We start from the raw sequence: 10,173 nt of genomic DNA, 5'->3' as shown, positions 1-10,173 counted from the left end.
AGGAGGGTCCGTGGGAGGAGGGGAGAGAGCAAGGACGGAAAGGGGGGTTAGTGAGCCCAGGCAATAAACCCACCAACCGCATCCTTTGGAACACACCGAGCCTTCTGAATGTAAGGCCCTGGGATTGATACCTGCCCTCAGCACTTCTGTTCCAAACAAGGGGATCGTGTGTGCATTTCCAAAAGGCAAACCAAACCAAACAAAAAACCGATAAAGTCAAAGACACCGCGAGCAAGCCACACAGTGTCTGGAAGTGATGGGGTTAAGGCGGGAGAGCTTCGCGGAGGAGGTGAGGCTTAAAACGGATTAGACAAACCGGGCAGCGGGCAGGCTGTTGTTCCGGCGGGGGAGAGTGCGGCTAAGTTCGCGCCAGGTTTGCGGGGCGGCGTGCGCAAAGGGATGGTAGTGAGCGGGAAACAGAGCAGAAAACCCTGTCTGCATGTCCTGGACGCGGGCCTACGCCCACGCGCGCCCGGGGCCACTGTCCGCCTTCCCTCTGCGCCGGCGTCTGGACCAAAGGGGGCTCTCTCCTTCCAACTCCCCAATGGTCTCGAGGGCCTCAGCTCTCGGCTTGCGTCTCAGGAGGACATACTGAGGAGAGCCAGCCACCAGGCAAGGTCACCTTGTCGGCCCATGTCAGAGCAAAGGTGGAAATCATGTTGTCTGTCCAGCTAAACCAGCGAGCTCATCTTGCCCAGCACCGTCGGTTTTCTAAATTTACTGCTTGCCCTGGAGTTCCCCGGATTCCAATCGCGCTGGTGCTTAAGTGGCCAAAGAGCCATTCCGCACTTCAGAGATCAGTGTGCTAGCCCCCCCAATCCCCCCTCCCTGAGGCCCAGGCGAGCTCCAGAATGAGGAACTGGCTTAGACACGCCTCGGTCGATGACGACAACAGGGAGCATGACAACAATGGCTTCCTCTGGGATTTCCCTTCCTGGGCAGCCCGTAGCGCGCGCAGAGCATTCCCGACTGCCCGGGAGGGGGCGCCGATATTGGCAGGTGCCGGACCCAACACCGGGTGGGAAGCCGGCAGGCCTGGAAGTGAAAGAAACGTCGGATGGATGACAGCCTCACTGTGTGTCTGGCTGCCTAATGCACCGCCTCCAGCAGCCCAGAGCGCCGGCAGGGGGAAGACCAACAGTTGCCTTCGCTTGGGAAGCTATGTAAGAAAAGCTTGGCAGTAAAACCCGCGTTTGTGCCTGTTTCTCTGGGAGGCACCAAGAGGCCCTACTGGAATTTTGCACAGGGTCTGTATGAATGACAGGCATGGGTGAATCATACTGCACTTGGAGACAATGTTGGAAGGCCAGCCTAAGGCCTTATGGAACTGTCCAGTTTAGTCAACATGACTCCTACCCTCCCCTCCACTGCCATCCTAGCTGGGGATTGGTGATGGGTGAGACAAACGTGCTCCCTCTCCTAATACTTTCTACAGAGTTCTCTTCCATGGTCCTTTGTTAACCAGTGTAATACTGATTCACTGATACATCCAGCCACCTGCCCTGCTATGCCCTCTCTAACAGTCTCCCCTAAGGTGACTCACTGTTCATTTCTTAGTTTCCAAGAGGCTCCAGTGACGCAGGAAGCTCTGGATGTCCCCAGGAGGACAATTCAGGGCCAGATTCCAGAGGGCCTCTGTCAGAACAGCCTAGAAACTGCAGGGTATCCAGGTTAAAAGTCCACCCTGAACCAGCTCCCATCGGGAGTGGAAGCATTGAAGTCAGGATTAAAGCTGGGCTCAGGCGAAAATTTGCAATCTAAGCATGCTGTGCCCCAGCGCCCCACTAGTGGCTGCCACATGGTCCTCAATTAAGCCATTCCAAACAGGAGAAGTGGGCTGAGGCTGTAGAGGGCAGAGGAGGTTGGTAATAAAGAGGCCAGCGAGAGCCTGCAATTTAAATCTCCTCAGCCCCAGGGAGCCTTCCCTGGCTCTTAACTGGGTCAGGTCTCACACGAAACACCCTCCCTCCTCTGCCTGAACATGCACCACACCGAACTCTAACTGTCATTCAACAGCTGTTTGATTCTTCACTTGGCTCCAAGGATATTTTTCTCCTGCTTCGCTGCCTGCCTGTTTTCTCTCCTTGTTGCTTCGTCTTCTCAATCTCTTAATGATGGATCAGTCCAGGACTTGGCATTCACTCCTACGGAGCTATCCTACGGCCTTAAGCCTTTAAATGGTGCCAAGTAACAACAGACAGCGGTGGCTGTGGAGGCTGGATTCGGGGTAGAGGGAAACCATCATCCTATTTTCTGTTTGAAATGTATTTTATTTATTTATTTATTTATTTATTTATTTATTTATTTATTGGTTCTTTTTTTCGGAGCTGGGGACCGAACCCAGGGCCTTGCGCTTCCTAGGCAAGCGCTCTACCACTGAGCTAAATCCCCAACCCCTTGAAATGTATTTTAAAAGAGTCAAAGCATCTGCGGATGATGGTTCCTTCCTGGTGTCATCTCCATGCCACCTCAAGTGTCTCGTGTGTGTGTGTGTGTGTGTGTGTGTGTGTGTGTGTGTGTGTGTGTGTGTGGCCATGCCTCAGGTTTTATAAGGTTAAAAACTGAGCTCCTGGTTACTACCCAACCCCGACTCTCCTCTTCCGGAAGTGCTCCAATGTCAGACCACAACACCACCATCCATTTGCTCAGGCCACAAACCTTACAGCCATCCTGTCAAGAGTCAACGGTCAGCACAGCCTGCTCCCTCCACACCACCTGACCTGTCCTCCCAGTGGCTACCTTCACCTCCCAGTGACCTCCCCATTCCCAGTCAGGTAGCCAGGCAGCACAGGTCAGATTCATTTGTTCATATTCTCATTCATTCTCTCTCTCTCTCTCTCTCTCTCTCTCTCTCTCTCTCTCTCTCTCTCTGTGTGTGTGTGTGTGTGTGTGTGTGTGTGTGTGTGTGTGTGTAGCCCTAGCTATCCTTGATTTGTAGACCAGGCTGTCTTTAAACTCCGAGATCGGTCTCCTCGATCTCCCAAGTGCTGGGATTTAAGGCGTGCACCACCACCGCCCTGCTAGTCATTTTCTCTCTTATGGAGAGGACAGGTCACAGTCCTTCCGTTAGTCCACAGGTCCCTGCACTGAACTCACTTCCCACTCACCAGCTACCCTTACCTTCTGTGAGTCCCACAATGCTAAACACACCAGACATGCCTCTGCCACAGGACATTGGCTCTTATCCATGTTTCTAACTGTAGGGAACTCTGTCGAGTGTGCCAGTGACCTAGTTCTATTTCCTAGGTCTCAAACCCAGGGCCTGTGCACGCTCGGAAAGTACTCCACCACTGCTGAGCTACAAACCCGGCTCTAGCCTTTTACTTACCTTTCTTACCATTTTTTGCCCAGTAGAAGACTGTAAGCTCCAAGCCAGATGTGCTGTCATCTGCTTGTAATCTCAGCACTCAGGCGGCTGAGGCAGGAGGATTCAGAGTTTGAGGCCAGCCTGGGCTGCAGATAGAGAACCCTTTCTCATTTAAAATTAAAGCAAAGCAGAACCAGGACAATGGTGCAGAATAAAGGCACTTACCGCCAAATTTGACAACATGAGATCAATTCCTGACCACATGGCCAAAAGAGAAAAGCACTGCTGGGCGTCCTCTGCTCTCCACGCCAACACACACAGGCACACGTGCAAACATACACACACAAAATAAACAAACAATGGGATGTTAAGGGTGGGGGTAGCTCAAGACACCAACTCCCCCCCCCCAAAAGTTTTTTAGACAGAGGTTGGTGGCACACGCCTTTAATCCAAGTACTCAGAAGGCAGAAGCAGATGGCTCTCTGTGAGTTCAAAGCCAGCCGGGATACACAGGGAGACCCTGCCTAAAAAAAGGTGGGGGTGAACAGAGAGTGCTTGTTGCTCTTCCAGAGGATTTGAGTTCAGTTCCTAGCACCTACATCAGGAAGGTCGCAACCATTTGTAACTCCTTCGTGAGCACATACCCACACCTCACATGCCCTTAAATTAAAAATAAAGCTTAAAAAATAAGCAAAATAGTATAAAAAACGTAAACTTTGGAGCGTGCGTGCGTGCGTGTGTGTGTATCATGTCTATGCTGTTGTGTGTATGTATGTGGATAAAGTGTGTCACTGTATACAGGTGCAGGAGTCCGTTCTTTCCTCCTCTGTGTGGGTACCCAGAACTGAACTCAGGTCACCAGGCTTAGCAGCATGAACTTTACCCACTGAGCCACCTTGAGAGACCCTAAAGGTTTTCTGTCTTTATCCCCAGTGCCTACAACAGATGGACCTAACCAGCACTTGTTAAAGATTCTCAGTAGGTTATGAGACTAGGTGATAGGACAAGGACTTTAAGGACTTTGGGGGCTGGAGAAATGGGTGTCAGATTGGAACACTTACTGCTCCTGCAAAAGACCAGCGTTGGGATCCCAGCACCCATGTCAGGTGGCTCAAAGCCACCTGTGTCTCCTGCTCCTGGGGATGTAGGCATTTCCAGGCATACACACACACACACACAGACACACACACACACACTCATACACACACAGACACAGACACACATACACACATACACACCACACACATACACACACACTCATACACACAGACACACCACACACACACACACTCATACACACACACAGACACACACAGACACACACAGACACACACATACACACCACACACACACAGACACACACACATATACACAGATACACACACACATACACAGATACACACATACATACACACACATATACACAGACACACACACACACAGACACACACACACACTACACATACACACACAGACACAGACACACATGCACACACACACTCACACATACAGACACACACACACACTCACGCACTCACACACATACAGACACACACACACACACACAGACACACGCACACACACACACACACACACACACACAGACACACATACAGACACACACACACACACACACACACACACACAGACACACACACACACACACACACACACACACAGACACAGACACACAGACACACACACAGACACACATACACACAGACACACACACACAGACACAGACACACATACATACTCACACACACTCACACACACACACACACACATACACACACACACACACACACAGACACACACACAGACACACACACATACACACACACACACCACACTCACACTCACAGACACACACACATATACACACATACACATACACACACACACATACACACACACACACATACAGATGTACACAAACACATACACAATTAAGACCAAAAAAAAAAATCTATTAAAAAGGACTCTGGGGGTTGGGGATTTAGCTCAGTGGTAGAACGCTTGCCTAGCAAGCGCAAGGCCCTGGGTTCAGTCCCCAGCTCCAAAAAAAAAAAGAAGGACTCTGGAGGACTGGAGGTGGCTCAGTGGTTAGCACGCCTGTTACCCAGGTCTGAACCTCACGACCATCTGCAAGTCCAGATCCTGGGGATCCAGTGCCTTCTTTGGCCTCCATGGGCACCAAGCATACACGTGGCACAAACACACAAATGTAGGCAAAGCACTTGCACAGAAAATCAATAAATCTTTTTTTTAAAATTTAAAGAAATTTGGCCACTCACCAAGGTATCTAAGCTCCAGGCATATCAGCGGTACTTAGTGGATACTTCTTGAACAAGTTAATTGATGATAAAGAAAAAGAGATATTTCATAGGGAGGGGAACACGGACTGAGAACAACAAACATAGCGGAGGAGCGGCTTGGGAACAGCAGGGACAGGTGGGTGGCGGTGGAAGGGCTGTTAGGGAATGGGAGACTCTGAGTTCTGAGAGGGTAAGCAGGTCCTGACTACAGAATTCAATGCCACTGACGCATTGGGAGTGGAGTAAGAAGCCTGGGAGAAGGATGCATTAAGTGGGGGTAGAAAGACACCAGGGTGGGTGGAACACAGTTCCCAAGCCTTTGATCCCAGCACTCAGGAAGCAGAGGTAGACAGATTTCTGTGAGTTCAAGGCCAGGCTGGTCAACAAAGAGAGTTCCAGAACAGCCAAGGCTACAGAGAGAAATCCTGTCTTGTAAAACCAAACCAAACAAAAATCGCAGACAGACAGACAGGAAGGAAGGAAGGAAGGAAGGAAGGAAGGAAGGAAGGAAGGAAGGAAGGAAGGAAGGAAGCCAGGGACAGTTACAGAAGAATAATCCTTGATTTGACTTTTTTTTCTTTCTTTTTAGAGTCAAGAGAAAAGCAACTTCTTTCTTTTTGAAGTCAGGAGGAGAGAAGACATTACATCATTACAATGATAGTAACAATAATTATTACACTAAAAAAAAAAAGATAGATAGATACACCTGGTGGGGTAGTATACTACAATAATCCTAGTACCTGGGAGGCAGATGCAGGAGGATCAGGAGTTCAAGGACATCCTCAACTACACACAGAGTTGAAGCCTGGCCTGACCTATATGAGACCTTGTCTCACAAAGGCAATAAACATTTATCATGAAGCACACTTGGGCCGGAGATGGCTTAGCAGGTAAAGGCGGCATCCATCAAGCCTGATGTCCTGAGTTCTATTCCCAAGACCTACATGATGGAATGAGATGCTTGTCCATTTGACTACAATCGGAATCCACTAAAAACCAACTTTTCAGTTTTAGCCTTTAGTTTAATTACTTATTTTTTCCAGACAGAGGAGGAATTTTTCTTGCTTTCTTTTTGTTTTTAAGGGTTTATCTGTTTACACATATGAGAATTTGTCTTCATGTACGTCTGCACACCAGAAGAGGGCATTCCCATGGGTATACAGTTAGAGATGGTTGTGAACTTTCATGTGGTTGCTGGGAATTGAACTCAGGACATCCTGGAGAACAGCCAGGGCTCTTAGCTGCTGAGTTATCTCTCTAGTGGGAAAAATTTTTCATGACTGAATCATCTGACGTCGGAAAGACCCGCCCTAAATCTGGGATCTTCTGAGATGGGAAGGTCCACCTTAAACCTAGACCAGACCTTCTGGGGGCAGCCTATAAAAAGGACAGGGAAGAAGGAAGCTTGCTCTTTGCCTGTTTGCCCTGGCTCTCTCTGGAAAGTTCATTCCTACACTGGCGTCAGAGCCTACTTCTTTGAAACTCTGGTGTCTCCTGAAGACCAGCTGAGATAACCAGCCTCGTGGCCTGAACAGCTACTGGATTCTTAGACATTCAGTCTCGAGACAGCCATTGTTAGAATAGCTGTGAAGTAGACTAAGGTAGAAAAGACCAATTATTAGATGCTGATTTTATGAGTGGTTTACTCAACGTTCTGCTTGGACTGCCTACTTAGGAAGCGTGACCTCACGTGCCACCTGAAGCAGATGACCTGGGAAAGCAGCTCAAACAGTGGGTCCCTGACAACCCGATGGCCGCTACTCTGTAAAATCTTGGTTGCTTGACTGCCCCGCCTTGTGGTTTATAAATGTGGACTATAAAATGAGAATACAAACTGCACCCAGGATCAGAGATTTCCAGTAGCTATCTTAGCTTATGTGTATGGCTGACGTCGTTTTTCTTCCACCCTCATTAGAGGGCTCATTTCAGAAATTGTTGTGGATTGCCTGGGTGTTGTCTGTGTTTTGACGCCAATTCTGCTTCCAGAGAGGGACTGACCTCTTGAGGAGTGGGTCAGATCCTCAGGTGATCTCGCTGAACCTTCTCCCCATTCTAACGGCTGTGACTGGGCAGTGGAAGGGAAAGGTGGGGCTGGGAGTTTTGGGGAGAGGGGCGGGGAGGAAGGGGAGAGGAAAACAGAGGAGAGAGAGGAGGATGGAGGAAGATGGAGCAGAACCACGTGGCCTGGAGAAGCCCCAAGTGGCAAGGGATCTCATAGCTGAGGAATAGAGTAGTGTAGTGATGAATCTGTCCAATCTAGGCGGGCAGCTTATAAACATTATAACTGAGTTGTGTGATCGCTGCATGGGCTTATTGGGGTTGGAGATTTACCACAACAAGAAACATTCCGCCAACAGTGGGGACAAAACCTATAAACTGCTCTAATAAATCTCATGTATCTGTACCTGTATCTGTATCATCTGTATATGTAATGAGAATATATATTCTAACCTAATACATTAATAATATATAACCTAACCTAATATATAGCATTTTTATTATTTATATTCCTAACACTAACCTGAGATAATCCTATATGAATATATATATTGTATCATCTATTTTTTCTATCAGTTCTGTCTTTCTAAACCAGTGGCTCTCAATCTTCCTAATGCTGTGACCTTTTAGTATAGTTCCTCATGTTGTGGTGACCCCAACCATAAAATTATTTTCATTGCTACTTCGTAACTGTAATTTTGCTGCTGTTGTGAATTGTAACCCCTGTGAAGGGGTCATCCAAGCCCCAAAGGAGTTTTAACCCACATGTTGAGAAGTGTTGCTCTAGAGACCTCACCCTGACTAACACGGGACAGAAACCATAGAGGGCAGTCATTGCATAGACCCTAGGTTGGAGTCAGGAGACAGTTTGGACCCCATGGGTGACTTTTGGTAGTAGCTCAGCCCCTCTCTTTGGAAAATGCGTGCTTCAGTTAGGAAATGAAGGAATCTGGTTGCAATTAAATCTTACGGTTCTTTTCAGCTCAAAATCTGTCATTCTAGAACCTGCTTGTTGGGTGTGACAAATTATGATCTCTCTCTTTCTCTCCTACTACATATGTTCATATTTATACAAATATATATGGTATAAATAGGCCAGTGTCTGCTGTCTTGTGTATGTGTGTATTCTAGCTATATGACTACAATGTGTTTTTGTTTGTGGATAAATAAAGGATGCTTCATGGTTTCTTTAAAGAGGACCAAATGGCTGTGGGGTAGGCTGTGGGATACAGTAAGCTCACTGACTCGAGGTATGATGGGAAAATAAAGAATCCAGAAAACTGAATCTGACAAGGTTATTTTGTTGTTTCATTTCCTATTATTTTGCAAGCAAATCTAAGTTTTGGAATCAAATGGGAGTAGCAGGTGATTTTACAGACATGGAAAAAGGTCCGAGGTGCAGGGATCTGTTTGAGATCACATGGCTTGTTAGAACCAGAGCCAGAACGGAGATCTAGGGTCTGACTTGCAGGCTCGGTAACAGGAGTGAGAAGAGAACCTGCTCATGGACCAATAAAGAGCCCTTGGTGTCTGGAAAGCAGAGCGTAGAGGCCTCGGGTCACAGCACACCAGGCCCTCTTGCCTGTTCTGTTTAACCCTTTGAGGTCGCCAGGCTGCGGTATCTTCACAAGAATGAAAGGCTCTTTCAAGGGCCACAGACTAGGATGAATTTGAATACCAGAGGATATGAATAAAAAGAAATCACATTCTGGAGCCTCTGGCAAGACTCGGCTCATCTCGGTAAAGCAGGTAAATCACGCTGTCTACATCCAAGGTCAGAGATGGTTAGGCACATGTGCTCTTTCCTTCAACCAACCAGCATTCATTGACCACCTTCACTATCCCCATAACTGTGTTAAGAGCTGGATACTAAGAACTAAGTAGCAGGAACATGTTACATATTATGGTTACATATTATCTGTTGTGCCCCCCCAACCCCTGGCTTTCAACTCTAGAACTGTATGGGGAAAGATACTCTGTCACCTTGTCTACTTCCCCCGCTTCTAGCCCAGGGAACTGTCGCTGGCCAACCTCCAGGCTTACTTTCTAAAGGAGGGAGATCCTGGGTTGGGGATTTAGCTCAGTGGTAGAGCGCTTGCCTAGGAAGCGCGAGGCCCTGGGTTCGGTCCCCAGCTCCGGAAAAAAAGGCATAGATGTAGGTACTGGAGACACAAACCAACAATGTCCCTGCCCCTATGGGCATCAACTGAGAAAGTCAAGGGTTAAACAAATTAATAAGAAAATGTGTGTCTGTCTGTCTGTCTGTCTGTATCACGGTGAAGGTTACGATGTACGTAAGGAGGAAGTCAGTTTAAAACCCTGGCTAAAGCCAGGCATGGTGGTGCATTCCTTTAGTCCCAACGGTGTGAGTTTGAGGCTAGCCTGGTCTACAAAGTGAGTTCCAGGACAGCCAGGGATGCCCAGAGAAACCCTGTCTTGATAAAAACCCTGTCTGGGGAAGCATGCTCCTGAGACCTATGAAGATGAGGTGTGAAACTCAGGAAGAACCCAGGGAAGAGGAAACACTGTCCTCAAAGTGACAGGAAAGGA

The sequence above is a fragment of the Rattus rattus genome, chromosome 7 (assembly GCF_011064425.1).
Source record: "Rattus rattus isolate New Zealand chromosome 7, Rrattus_CSIRO_v1, whole genome shotgun sequence".
NCBI classification, from domain to species: Eukaryota; Metazoa; Chordata; class Mammalia; order Rodentia; family Muridae; genus Rattus; species Rattus rattus.
This window is presented reverse-complemented; position numbering follows the sequence as displayed.